The 13,383-nt window shown below is 54.2% G+C and overlaps 1 protein-coding gene across 2 annotated transcripts in view; it reads right to left on the reverse strand.

The window, feature by feature from the left end:
* PICK1 (protein interacting with PRKCA 1) overlaps positions 1-13,383 on the reverse strand; it is a 71,421-nt gene that overhangs the window by 57,241 nt on the left and 797 nt on the right. The gene's annotated exons all lie outside the window — the stretch shown is intronic.

A 13,383-nucleotide genomic window follows, 5' to 3' on the forward strand; every position in this document is an offset into this window, starting at 1 on the left:
GATTCACAGAATTATTTCCTAAGACCCTTGTGGGTCTCACATTGACCCCACATCATATCAAGCACATTAAAATGCACCCTCATCATTGTACTGAGTGAATTATGTCAGACAAGGAAAGACAGATACAATATGATTTTGTTTATATGTGGAATCTAAAGAACAAAATAAACAAAACAGAAACAAACTTATAGATACAAAGAACATTGGATGATTACCAGATGGGAGGGGGGTTGGGGATGGGTGAAAAGGGGGGAAGGATTAAGAGGTACAAACTGGTTGTTACACAGTAGTCACGGGGATGTCGGGGTCAGCATAAGGAATAGAGTCAATAATATTGTAATAACTGTGTATGGTGTCAGGATGGGCACTAGATTTATTGGGGTGATAGATGGGAGGGTGGTTGGGGGGCAGGGTGAAAAAGGTGAAGGCATTAAGAAGTACAAATAGGTAGTTACCAAATAGTCATGGGGATGTAAAGTACAGCATAGGGAATATAGTCAATAATATGGTAATAACTACGTGTAGTGCCAGGTGGCTACTAGACTAGTCAGGGGGATCACTTCTTAAATTGTAATAAATGGCTAGCCATTATTCTGGATACCTGAAATTAATAGAAAATAATACTGAATGTCAACTGTAATTGAAAAAAGGGGAGGGGAAAGGTGAAGGGGAATAAGTTCAAATTTCCAGGTATGAAACAAATGAGTCACAGGGATGTAATACACAGCATAGGGAGTATAGTTAATGTTGTGATAGCATGTTACGGAGTCAGATGGGTGCTGGACTTACATGGTGACCACTTCTTTAGGTATATAACTGTTGAATAACTATGATGTACGCCTGAAGTTAATATAATATTGAATGGTAGCCATATGTTAATAAAAATCTTTTGGAAAAAAGAAATTTAAAAAATAATAAAATGCACCCTCATCACGTATGAAACATAATCATTTGGCTGTAAACAAATTTAAAGGATTTTTGTGATTTTTATTTTTATTTTATTTTTTGGAAATTTTGATTAATTTCTATTTTGCTGTTTTCCTCACATACTTTGGTGCTTTCTTCTTTAGTTCTCAAATGACATTGCCAGCCAGTGAAAAGCCTCTAGGCCCTGAGCCTCAGTAGGAAGAGCCCCCACGTGCTGTCTCCACGCCACGCTGACCACTGCTGGGTGCAGTGAATTAGGTGTTTATCTGCCTATCTCCTCCTCCTACCATGAATGTCAAGGTCGAAGGGCAGTTCCTGATCCCTCTGCGTGTCCCTGGTGGCCAGCAGCCAGCCAGCGTGGAGCAGGCACTCCGGCACTGGCCCCGGGATGAATAAATTCATCAACTCCTCTAAAACTCTATCTTTCTCCTCTATGAATCTAATACAAGGCAACTCGTATTTATTTCTGTAGCTGTCACTGCCTCCCTATAAACTACTTCTATCATTTATACTGTTCTCGCCAAAGATCCCTGTTCATGTCACACTGAGTGTCCAGCGTGTACACAGTCGAGAGCTTACTATGCACCCGTGTGTTACCCGTCCTGAGCCGCATGACGACTCCATGAAATAGATCCTATTATCCCTACTTGACAGTTAAGGAAACTGAGGCCCAGAGCAGGGAACTAACTTGCAAAGAAGAGGTCGCAGAGCGAGGAGGTAAACTCAGGACTCCCAGTCCCCCAGCATCCTCAATGGCCCTCCCTGGCGGCCACAGGCCCTGCTGTCAGCCGTCACTCGTCACCTGCTCCTATCCATTCCTCTGCTCTCAGGCAAGACACAGACTTCACCTCCACCCACACGCTTCATCCTGCCAGCAATGGGGTTGTCTCAACACCGTCACCTCATTCAATCCTAGAAATGTTTCCTGAGTACCTAGTATGTGCTGAGTATTATGCTGAGAACAAGAATTAAAATAATGAATGGCCAAAGTCACCGGGCTACGAGCTCCTCAAGGTCAGAGATCCAGCCCAGAGAGACACAGGACCTTGTCAGCCCACCCTTCACTTTGAGGATGTTGGAGAATGTCACATTCAAGGACCTACCACATCCCCCACAGGGGGCAGGGACCCCCTGGGCTGCCCTACCTCTACCCACATTGAATGTCCCTCTGGGCTGGGGGGCACCAGGCACCCTAGAGCCCTACACAGGGTTTGGAGAAGAGCACAGAAGCAGGCCTACCCCACCTGCCATCTTCCTCCCAGGGTCTCAAGACCAGAGGCTCAACACATTCACAGGATATGCCAAAGTGACCCCACATTTGTAGAGCACTTTACAGTTTGGAAAAGGCCCCACCTCCTTTCTTTCAGTACATCCTCTCCCCATCCCTGCTAAGGGAATTATCCAGTCCACTTGGCTCCTAGAGGCAAAGCTCAGGCCAGGACCCAGGAGTCCAGACTCTAGCCCTGTGGAGGGGGGCAGGGGGTCTGCAAGCTCTGTCCATCTCTCGCCACCTCGGAACGGCCCCTGTTCTGTAACTCAGCTCCCCGTCTGTGCCATAGGGGGGCACGGCTGCACCACCTCTGCGATCCCTTCAGGCTTCAACATGTGCACAGCCTGCCATGGTGAGGAAGGCTGGTAGTGTTACCGAGGAGGACACTGAGGCCGGAGCTTTCCAGAACTCCCACAGAGGCGCACACTCTGTCCCCGCACCACACTGTCAGGGGAAAGGCACCCCGTTCCAGCAGGACCGGCAGGATGAGTCACCAGGTGTGGAAATGATGCTGGAACAAGGGAGGTTGGGAGCCAGGAAACACCCCCACGAAACCACAGCCGAGGAGGAGAAATGCCGGGATTCCTAGGACTGGCCCAAGAGGGCACAGGTTGCCAGGCACAGGTTCAGACAGTCAGATGGTGCACATGGTGTGCCTTTCAGCCCAAGGCACTGGAAGTCACCCAGACCTCCAATAATAATAATAATAATCACAATAAAAATAACAACAGCACTCAGTGGTTTGCTATTGTGTCAAGTACTTTACACCTGTTACCTTTGTCTCACCTCACAACAAGGCTGCCAGGTAAGTGTTAGATGACCCCATTTGCAGATGAGATCCCCGGGGCTGAAGAGACAAAGCTCCGCCCCAGGTCACACGGGCAGGAAGTGGGTACCCTGCACTGAGCCCCCATCTTAGCAGGTGGTCTCTCTCTGCCCCACACAGTCCAGTCGAGGGACATTTCATTTCATTTCAGCTCAGAGGCCTGGCTGATGCCTGGTAGGGGGCAGAGGCATGGCACGGGCTAAGAGGTGGATGACCCAGCGGCAGGTGGGTGTCCTTTGCGGCCTCAGCCTGCACATCGCAAAACCAGCAGCTTGACCTGGAGCTTCTCCAAGGACCTTCCTTAGACTGTGACATTCAAGACGTCTCCAGAGGCTTGCAGGACCTCACCCACAGGCCGTGGCCTAGCTGACACAGATGAGGGAGGCTGAGCTCCTCTGGTGGCTCAAGGGCCCCAGTGCCCACCACATGCAGGCAACTGAAGGTACGGTGCTTGTGGTCATCTGGCAGGGACGTATATGAGCGCATCTGGGGCCAGGCCACTGGACCGTAGGACAGAGGGTGCAACTGGGAGCCCGTGCTGCCTCTCCACAAGCCAGCCTCGGGACTGTTCCCACAGGGAACACCAAAGACCCCCCAGACAAAGATGGGGACAGACAGGGCAGCCAGGAGAGCAGGCCCATCGGCCGCCCTGACAGGCCCACAGCACAGGCTGGGCTCTGGGCCTCAAGGGTGACAGTCCCATTGGGGTGGAGAATGCGGACATTCTGGGAAAGAAGGAAGACAGAGGGGAGACCCTTGGTAAGGGAATCATAGGAGGGGGCCTCCATCCTGAGGTGGGACAAGGTACATCTGTGATGCAAAGCAGGACTCCCGTCTCAGGGCCGTGGGCCCACCCGCGGGGCGGACTCCTGTGACCAGCCGGACCCTGACGCCCTTCCTCTGACATCTCTGCCTCAGGCCTCTCCCTGCCTCCCCAACTCTTTTGCTCTCTTCCCCCCTCTTGCATTCCTCTGGGAGCCGATCAGGGCTTGAATGACACCCCAGATGACTCCTTGCTATTAATTCCCACACACAGAATGGGCCTCTTGTTCTCCTCTCCCGGAGGAATAGCCGTGGCCAAAGCCATCCCAAGAGTTCCTGACTTAACCCTTCTCCTGACTGCTCCTGTGCATGTCCCCACACCAAGGGCCATAGGGCTGGCTGGGGGTGGGGCACAGAGAGGGTGTCTGGAAGAAATGGGGGTTCTTCCAGCCCAGAGCTCCTGGAAAGAAGTCCCCAGGATGGGAGCAGGACCTTCCCAGCCTCCCCAGGGAGTCTGACCAGGCTCCTTGCCTGAGGCTCTGGGCCAGGCCTTGGGGGCCAGAAGGCCTCTCCACGGGAATGTGGGAGGCCCAGGGCCTACAGCCTCCCTGGGACCAGCCTAACGTCTCTGGTCCCCAGGGAGGCTCCTTTAAGGGGCAGCTGAGAGGCTCAAGCCCTTGGCCCAACCCTGGCCCTGAGGGGGTTAAGAGGACTGGAGGTCCAGTACCACCTGTCCTGGCAGGTCACTGAGGAAAGACAAGAGGTGATTCTTCTGAGCCTGGAGAACAGAGGAGGAGCAGGTCTGTTGAGTCAAAGGCCACCATCCCCTTCATACTCTGTCCTCACCTCTGCTCCCACCCCCACCGGACACAGTGCCTTGGGGAACACAGGGAAAGGGGCCTCAGAGGCAGTGGCAGCTAAGCTGGGAATAGGAAGAGGGAGATGGGGTGTTGGGCACAGGCCCGAGGGAGCAGCAGGGTGACCAGAGCATGGCTGTGGACCAGGCAAAGTGGCCTGAGGAGAAGCAAGCTGGAAACGTGGGCGGGAGCCAGGCGGGGAGGACCCTGAAGGTCAGACAGGAGGCATGACGCCCTCAGTCCTGAGAGCTTTGCGGTCGTCCGCACAAACCTTGGGGAAATTATTGCCTCTCCTCGTTTCTCATTTGCCCAGGACCCTCCACCCCCTGGCAGCAACCCCCAATATTTCCAGGTAGACAGGGACAGGGTAGGTGAGGGATGGTGGGGCATGGAGACAGAAATGCAGGGGTGGAGATAGAGAACAGAGTCAGGGGCTGAAGAAAAGGGAGAGCAAGGACAGAGATGTGGAGGGCCAGAGGGAAGGACACCGAGAGACAGAACCAACCACCTGTGGGCTGAAAATCATAAGGCTGGGGGTGAGGGGCTGTGGGCAGAAAGAGGAAGAGGAAGGGGAGGCAATGGCGAGAGGGAAGGAAATCAAGGCAGAGAGAGTGAGACAAGGCTGTGGACGAGAGGCAGAGACAGAAGTGGAAAGGGGACAAAGCCAAAACCAAACAGAAGAACAGGAGGAAGGAGGCAGGGGGCAGCCCTGGCTGGGCTGCGCAGGGCCCCTCCCAGGCCCCCCTCGCTGGCAGGTCGGCGCAGCCCCCACATGGCTCCCTGCTCCCTGCGCAGGCTCGGTGCTCCAGTGCCACACAGAAGGACGTGGTCCTGGCCTTTGTAAGACCAGACATGTATGTCTGCTGGGGACCCAGCAGTGAGGAGCGCACTGCAGAGGGCTGCCTGCCCAAGAGGTGGGACTTTTGAGGCTGGGGAAGGGGCCTTAGAGACCATCTATTCCAACAGTTCCCACACCAGCTGCATCGCAATCTCAGTGGATCTTTTAAAAATAGATTCCCACCCAAATCTAAGACGCAGATGGTACTGGGATCAGTATTCACAGCAAACTCTCCAATGAGTTTGCAGCAACACCAGGTTTGGGCCACACTGGCAGATGAGGAGGACACTGGTGGCCACCCAAGGTCACACAGCAATCCCCTGCAGAGCCGGGACTACAGTGAGGCTTCCCAGGTTCCAGCCCAGGGTGCTGGGTGGGTCCGCCCAGTGCCAAGGAAACAGGAAGGGCTTAAGTGGCAGTGCCCTCTCCCCTTCCCTCCATCCCTCTAGCCTCAAGGCCCAGGCCCAGTTCTTCAGGGGTTGCCAGGCCCACAAATGAAATGGGAGAGAGCAAGGCATTGAGCCAGAATGGGATTGCTCTCCCCATTCCCTCCACACACACCCCGCCTCCGTCCCCCGAGTGCCAAGGCCCGGGGCTGCGAGCTCTAGCCAGGGATGGGGGCGGAGGGTGGGGCAGGAGGGAGAAGGGGGAAGACCTGGGTGCTTCCTGTCCCCCCTCTTCCCCTCCCCAGCCTCCTTGGGCTCAGGGCTGGGTCCCCCGGGGCAGTGGTGTCTGAAGCTGACAGATCTGCCTGGTCCATCCTGCCTGCTGGAGGAAGGGGTGGAGCTGGCTGGGGAGCTGGCTCAGAGCCCCATCCCGTCCTCCCCTGTCCTAGGTCCTCAGAGGCTTGGTGTCCCAGTACACCCAGCCTGTCCCTCCAGTGGCCCCCAGTTCCAAAAGAAGGAAAAGCACTGGGAATCAAGACGCCTGCCTCCATCACATAAGACCTTGGACAAGTCTCCAGTCTCCAACCCTCAGCCTCCTCCCCATGAAGCTACATTCATTCATTCATTCATTCATTCCCTCACTCACTGGCCCCCTCCAGTGTGCCAGGCACTCAGCTCATCACCAAGGATGCATGAATGTGATATCCTTGTGGGAAGACAATGAATTTCACAGGAAAGTACGTAATATATATAGTACATAAAACAATAATACATAACATGTTCTATATTACATAATAACATAATTATATGTAAAATATATAAATATTATATATATTATGTAATAATAATAATCTCACAATAAATATATAATCATAAATTGCGGTGAGTGCTATAGAGGAAAAGGCCAGGGTGCTGTCGAGAAAATAACTGATAATGAAGGACCGGGAAGTGTCTCTGCAGAGGTGACCTTTGGACTGAGCCCAAAAGAGGAGCCAATGAGGAGACAGAGCGTTCGGCAGAGAGCGCGTCGTCAGCCTCGGAGGTGGGAAAGCGCTGCCTGAGTTAGAGGAGGTGGGAGCTGGACACTGGCTGGAGTCCGGGGATGAGCGTGGGGCGGGTCGTGCTGGGCCCGGCTGAAGACAGGACTTTGATCCTAAGAGCCATGAGAAGGAAGTGCGGATGTGATCCGTCTGATTGGAAGGTTTCTTTGTCTCTGTGCATGTGTGTCTGTCGCATCTGTGTGCCTGAGAACAGATGAGTAAAGGGCTGACTGTGGGGCGGGAATGTGAGTCCCACCCCTAGAGAGCTAATAGGAGTGATATGGCCCAGGGAAGGGACAGGCTCTCTCGGGACAGCAGAAGTGGGGGCAGGGTTTTTAGAGGGTTCTCTGCCTGGTCAACGAGGTCCAACAAGCAACTACCGAGCAAACGCTGCGTGCTCACATGTCCAGCCCTGAGCAGCTGCCTCGGAGAGACAAAACCAGATGTGGGCCTTTTCCTATAATCCCTAAAACCCGGAGAGTAAAAGAACCCCTGGGGCGGCTGGATGGCTTAGAGCGAGAGATCTCAACAACAAGGTTGGCGGTTCAATTCCCGCATGGGATGGTGGGCTGCGCCCCCTGCAACTAAGATTGAAAACGGCGACTGGACTTGGAGCTGAGCTGCGCCCTCCACGACTAGATTGAAGGACAACTGCTTGGAGCTGATGGGCCCTGGAGAAACACACTGTCCCCAGTACTCCCCAATAAAGTTAAAAAAAAGAAGAAGAACCCCTGGAGATCTCAGGGCAATTCCCTCATTATACAGATGAAGGCTCCAGTGAGCTCAGGGAGGGTGGCTGACTTCCCCAAGGTCACACAGCAAGACTCGGGACCTTGGCAGGGTCAGGATCAGCTCTTCACACTGCACCTGCCAAAGCCAAGACTCACACTCAGTGGTACCCTCCTCACTGCAGTGTCCTGAGCCCCGAATGGGAGACATTCAAACTCTGACTTCTCAACATGCCTCCTGGTAGGGCGGCAAGACAAATAGAAAATGCCCGCGCCTGGTGGCCTCGCGGGTATATGACACTCTCTACTTGCACCAAAGCACCTGCACGTGTGAGCCTCCCTGGGCTGTGGCCGACTCCTTTGCTCCAATTGCAATCAGGGCAACTCTCCCCGCCTAAAAAGGGAAGAGATTTTCCTGGGCGCTGTCAGACCCAGAATATTATTATACCCAATGTGTTGACCATCCTACCCGCAAAATGTTGGACATTGACTGGCAGCAGAAATGACGGACAGGAGGCAATTCTGATTCCTACCTTCTGTCCCTGGCACTGTGCTCAGCATGAGCTCGATTTTGTTTGTTTTTCATCTTTGTGACATTCCCACGAGGCAGTATTGCCACCCTCATTTTAAAGATGAGGAAATTGAGGCACAGGAAAATCACGTGCTGGTCCAACCCCATCATGGGTTACTGGGACACGGACCGGATCTGAACTCTGCCTCTCTGGCTGTAGGTCTCAGACGTATCGTCACTTGTCTCCTTTTTCCATTACAGAGCGACATCATCAAAGGATAAGGTCATCTTATTGTGGGGAGGCCCTTTTGAGCTCTGCAAACACTAAAATCCCACTGGATCACTGCATTTTCACTTCCAGGGGACAGAAATAACCCTGTGAGAGCAGAGGTGCACTCACACGGACCTCAGGGGGTGTCTGTTCACACGCAGCCCAATCCCCTGACCTTTGCTCTCCATAGCCCTGGTCCTGGGTTACATGCTGGGTGACACAGTGAAATGCCAGGGAATCGAGGGGGGAGACCTGGGTTTTTCCAGTCACCTTGTAAACTGGGCAACCTGGACAAGCCCCTCCCCTCAGGCCTCCCAGCTGCCTGGCGGTGACAAAGCACAAAGGCATCTCATTAGCCACGCACAGCCCACTCTGCTCTGACAGTAGCAGCCCCCTCCAGTGGAAACACCAAGGGTCGCATCTGATACAGGCCACCCTCAGCCCTCCCCCACCTTTCCTTTCTTTCCTCCACCTGCCCGGCTCCCTGTATCCTCAGGCACGTCTGCACCCCATTGCCTATTCAGTGTGTGGGAATGTGTGACTGAATGAATGAACCCACTCCCAGCTCATCAACAAGCTCCCTGAAGACAGCAGAGTGCTCAGTCCTCTTCATTACCCCACAGAGAGCAGACCCTCGCCTACGGCGGGTCCTCAGAAAAGCCGGGTGCATAAAGTTACAGCGGAGAAGTCAAATTCCACGACCAAACAGTCATATGACCTCAGTCCATCAAAGTCATCCCTTCCCCTTCTGCTTTTGTTCAACGGGATGTCAAGCCTGCCCTGGCTGGGCCAGTCCCCAGGGTTACTGGGTGCCGCTGGGAGAACATCCCCTAACAGCACTTCAGCACGATTAAGAAGCAATGACTACTATCAATCCCAAGGTCACCCGACAGTCACCCTTTGCAGGCAGATTCCCGAGATGCTAATAACAATAGCTGCCATTTACGGAGCCCTGGTATGTGCCAGGCACAGTCCTAAGTGTTTACATATATTATCTGATTTAATCCTCACCACAACCTGGAAGGAAACTGAGACGTTAAGTCATTTGCCAAGGACACACAGCTAAGAAGTAGGGGTGCCAGGATCCAAACTCCAGAGCACCACACCTTGCTGTCTGTGTATGTTCATCTATCTGCAAGTCACTCATTGTGTACTTTCTATGTGCCTGGCATCGTGGAGGAAGGTGGCACAGATGCAGTTCACAGGTACAAACTCCAGCAGACCCAATGTCCTGCTGGAAAGGTGAGCCAGGCAGGAGGCAGGGGAGGCTCCAGGCCTCGGCCAATAGGCAAAATGTCCTGTGGGCAGGGCTTGGGCCACGCCTCTGGAGTGGGCAGAGTGGATGTGGCTACAGCTTAGGTCAAGGGCAGGGGGTGGGGGCAAGGTGGGGCGTGGGGTGTGTGGAGCTCTGTGCTGCATTGCAGGGGAAAACCCTTAGGGACGCCCAGGTCCTCCCTGGGTCAGAGCTCCTTACGGGAGTACCCCACCTTCTTCTTGACTCTTGGGAGAGAGGAAGGGGGAGAGAAAAGGACCAGAGTGGGAGGAAAGGAGTTAGGACGAGGAGGAGTTGGAGAGAAAAATTTTAAACAAAGATCCATTTCTTAAGTGCAAAACTTAGGGCTTTTAACACCCTAACAGGCCCTGCATCTCAAAAAAGAGGAAGTGGAGAGCAGTGCTTCCTAAACTTTTTGTCCACAAAATTGTCTTTTCAAGAGATGCGATCAATGTCTTAGGAATTCCAAGGGGCTGAGGGACCGACCACCTTGGAAATACTGGGTTAGGCACTGGCCTCTTGTTTTGAAATATAATTCACGGGCTATTAAATCTGGAAACGCCTTTGCAGGTAACCTAGCCTGTCCCTCGTTTTACAGATGGGAAACTGAGGCCTAGCGAGGGAAGAAGGTGGCCGAGGCAACACATGGCCTCCACAGTCCAGCTGGGACTTAAACCCCAGCCCCTGGGGTCCTAGTCACCTGTTTGGCCACGGAGGACCTCGGGTGGCCAGGGGTCTGAGTTTTCATGTAGCTGTCTCCTATCAAATCCTGACCTCCTCAAAGCCAGGCTCTGGCCTCCATCACCTACCCCCCCCCCCCCCCCGGCTCCTGGCTCAGTGCCCTGCACAGAGGGTACATTCAAGAAAGTTCACCAGTGTGAGAGATTCAGGGGAGACACCAGGAAAGGCTTTTCGGCAGCTGGGTTTGGGTGATGGGAACAAGCAGTCTCCTTCTCTGAGGGCTTCTAAGAAGAGGGCAGACGCTGGCTGCCCCAAGGCAGCACTGGGCACCAGCCCCAGCTTCCTTGTTCCCAGAGAGAGCGAGGTTGGGAGGGGAAGGAAGGCTTAGGCCCCAGGAGCTGTCTTCCTGGCCCACGTCCGGGACCCTCAGCTTGGACCAGAAACAAGGACGGGCGAGAGCCCCTGTTGGGACAGGCCCTGGAATGCTGGCCTCCTCCCCGAGTGCTCAGGTCCTCCGCCTCCAGGAAGCCACTCCTGCATGCTCAAGCCTCCCTGATCTTTTCCTCCTTGGAACTATACCAGCAACTCAACTCAGGGGAGACTCTCAGAGGTCTTGCTAGAGCCTGGAGAGGCTGAGACTGAGAGGAAGGCATGACCCTGCCCTCAAGGGGCTCCCAGAAGGAAGTGGAGACTGGCCTGGATGCCAGGCTGTGTGTGAGGAGGTGAGGCAGGCACGAAGCTTCTGCCTCAACTCCACAGGAAAGTAATACAGGGAAAGAATTCCAACCAATGCGTCCAGGAGTGCACTCCTGAAGAGAAGGCCTCTGAGCTGGGCAGCAAGCAGTGACAGGGGTGGCAGAGCAAGTGGAAAGGCTTAGGGGGCAGGGAGCAGGAGGGGACTGGCCCGCAGGACTGTGCCTGGGGTCTGGGGGCAGTAGAGTTCAGTGATCAGAGGCTGGGCTTGGGAGGTAAACTGCAGGTACCAGTCCACGTCCCCCCATCATCGGCTGAGTGAGCTCGGGCTCGTCACTGAACATCTCTGTGCCTCAATTTCCTTTCTAGAAGGAGAATAATTACAGCACCTACTGACAGTGTTGTTGAGAAGACCGAATGAGTCCAGTGGCAGGTGCTTAGAGCTGGGGGGGCCCACAGGGAGGCTCTAGAAGGAAGGAGCACAGGCAGGGGAGGCCCACCCACGAAGAACTTATCACACCTCCTGGTCTGAGGCTGGGAGTCAATGGGCAGATTAAAAACTCCTGAAGGCAAGTCCACAGCGATGGCTCCGTAAATACCTGCGCACTGGGACTGAAGTGATTACTCTTCCCCATCTCCCAATACATAAAGTACTTTTTCTAATTACCACGTATTACTAAGTACCAAACATGGAGCTAGGTACATAGGTGTGTGTTCTTACTTAATTCTGCCATCCGCTTGGAAACATCGTGCTATAGAAAATTCTCAACACTTTACACCTGCAAAAGCCAGGTCCTGGGAGGTCACCAGCGTAATCTGCCCAAGGCCATGTGGATACCAGCAGGACGACTTCCTCACTCCAAGTCCAGTGCTCTGTCTATTGCACCCCAACCGACAAGAACACGGCCTGTCCAGAGGTGGGGGTGGCCTAGGGAACATTCGAAGGAGCCCCCATACTCACCCAGCTAAGCTTCTGTTCTGGTCGCTACCATACCCTTGACCCCTGACCTGTGCCCCCTCAGCCTTGTCCCTCTCCAATGCACAGCCTCTCCCCGGGATGATGGCACTTCTGGCCTCCAGCTCTGGGGTCCAGAGCCCTAGCCCTCCCCCCCTCCCTGCAGATTTTTGGGTTCTACAAGGGGTCATCACAGCCTCAGGATTCCAGAGAGCCAAATGAGGGTGGGCAAGGCCCCAAATAAGCTTCACAATGTAAATGTCTGGACCCCATCCCCAGAAATTCAGAGTTAGCCAGTGTGTGGTGGGATCTGGGCTTCTGTGTTTTTTAATAACTCCATCCGATTCTAAAGTACAGCCAGAGTTAGAATCAGTGCTCTAGACAGTTGCCAGGGAGCTGGTCATAAATGCAGACTCTCAGGCCCCACCTGGGCCCCGAAGAATGGGAGCCAGGCCACTGTGCACCTTTATGCCCAGGCACTGCCCTAGGCCAACCTTGTCTCCACAGACAAGCCAGAAAGGATGAAAGGGCCCTCAGGGAACTGGAGGTGGCAGTGTGAGGCCCTGCAAGGGGGCACAGGCCTGAAGGAAGAGGGAGACAGCCAGGACCAGCAGGTCACATCCACACAGCGCCTAGAGGTGTTGGAATGCTTACTCCCAGTCCCCTCATCTGGTCCTCAGCCCTGTCCTCTGAGGGAGTTGGGAAACTGAGGCTGGAGCAGAGGCTCTACCCCTCACCCCTGCATGGCCCCTGGCTCTGGGAACAGCAGATTTCCCCATCTCATCTCAGCATATCCTAGGAGGCAGGCAGGGCAGGAGGGTGGTCATTGCCCCAGGTGACAAATGAGGGAGTGGGGCCCGGGACAGGGAACCGAGGGCAGAGTCTTCCACAAAATAGGACCAATAGCCTGGGAAGAGGGCTCAGGGAGCTAAAGGGTTAAGGGTCACCACTGACCAAAGCAGCTCTGCCAGGCAGGGTCATCAGTGGGCTTTGCATTCGACTGACAGAATTTCCTTCTTTCTCCTCCTCTCTGAGGCCAGCTGAAGAGTAAATCTGCGACCAGTGACCGCAGCACCCAGGTTGGATCCCAGGAAACCCCTGTTGCTCTTGAAAGGCCTCTCCGCCCAGGAAAAGAAGCCTGAATCTCCACCAGTACACTCACACTTTGCGCCCCTCTCTGTTGGGAAGAGAGGACAGGCTAGAATCCACCTGCCCCCACACCTCACTGAGGATGCGCAGACTGGATGGGGGTGAGGGGAGGGGAGGGTCCTGATGAGCATCCTCGGAGAAGGGTCAGGAGCGAGGGGGAAAGGAACCCCACCCACTCTGAGCAAGGAAGGGAGCAGAAGGCAGTGCTGGTCCCAC

This window comes from Rhinolophus sinicus, chromosome 1 (genome assembly GCF_057876585.1).
Source record: "Rhinolophus sinicus isolate RSI-liver-muscle chromosome 1, RSI-T2T, whole genome shotgun sequence".
Lineage (NCBI taxonomy): Eukaryota > Metazoa > Chordata > Mammalia > Chiroptera > Rhinolophidae > Rhinolophus > Rhinolophus sinicus.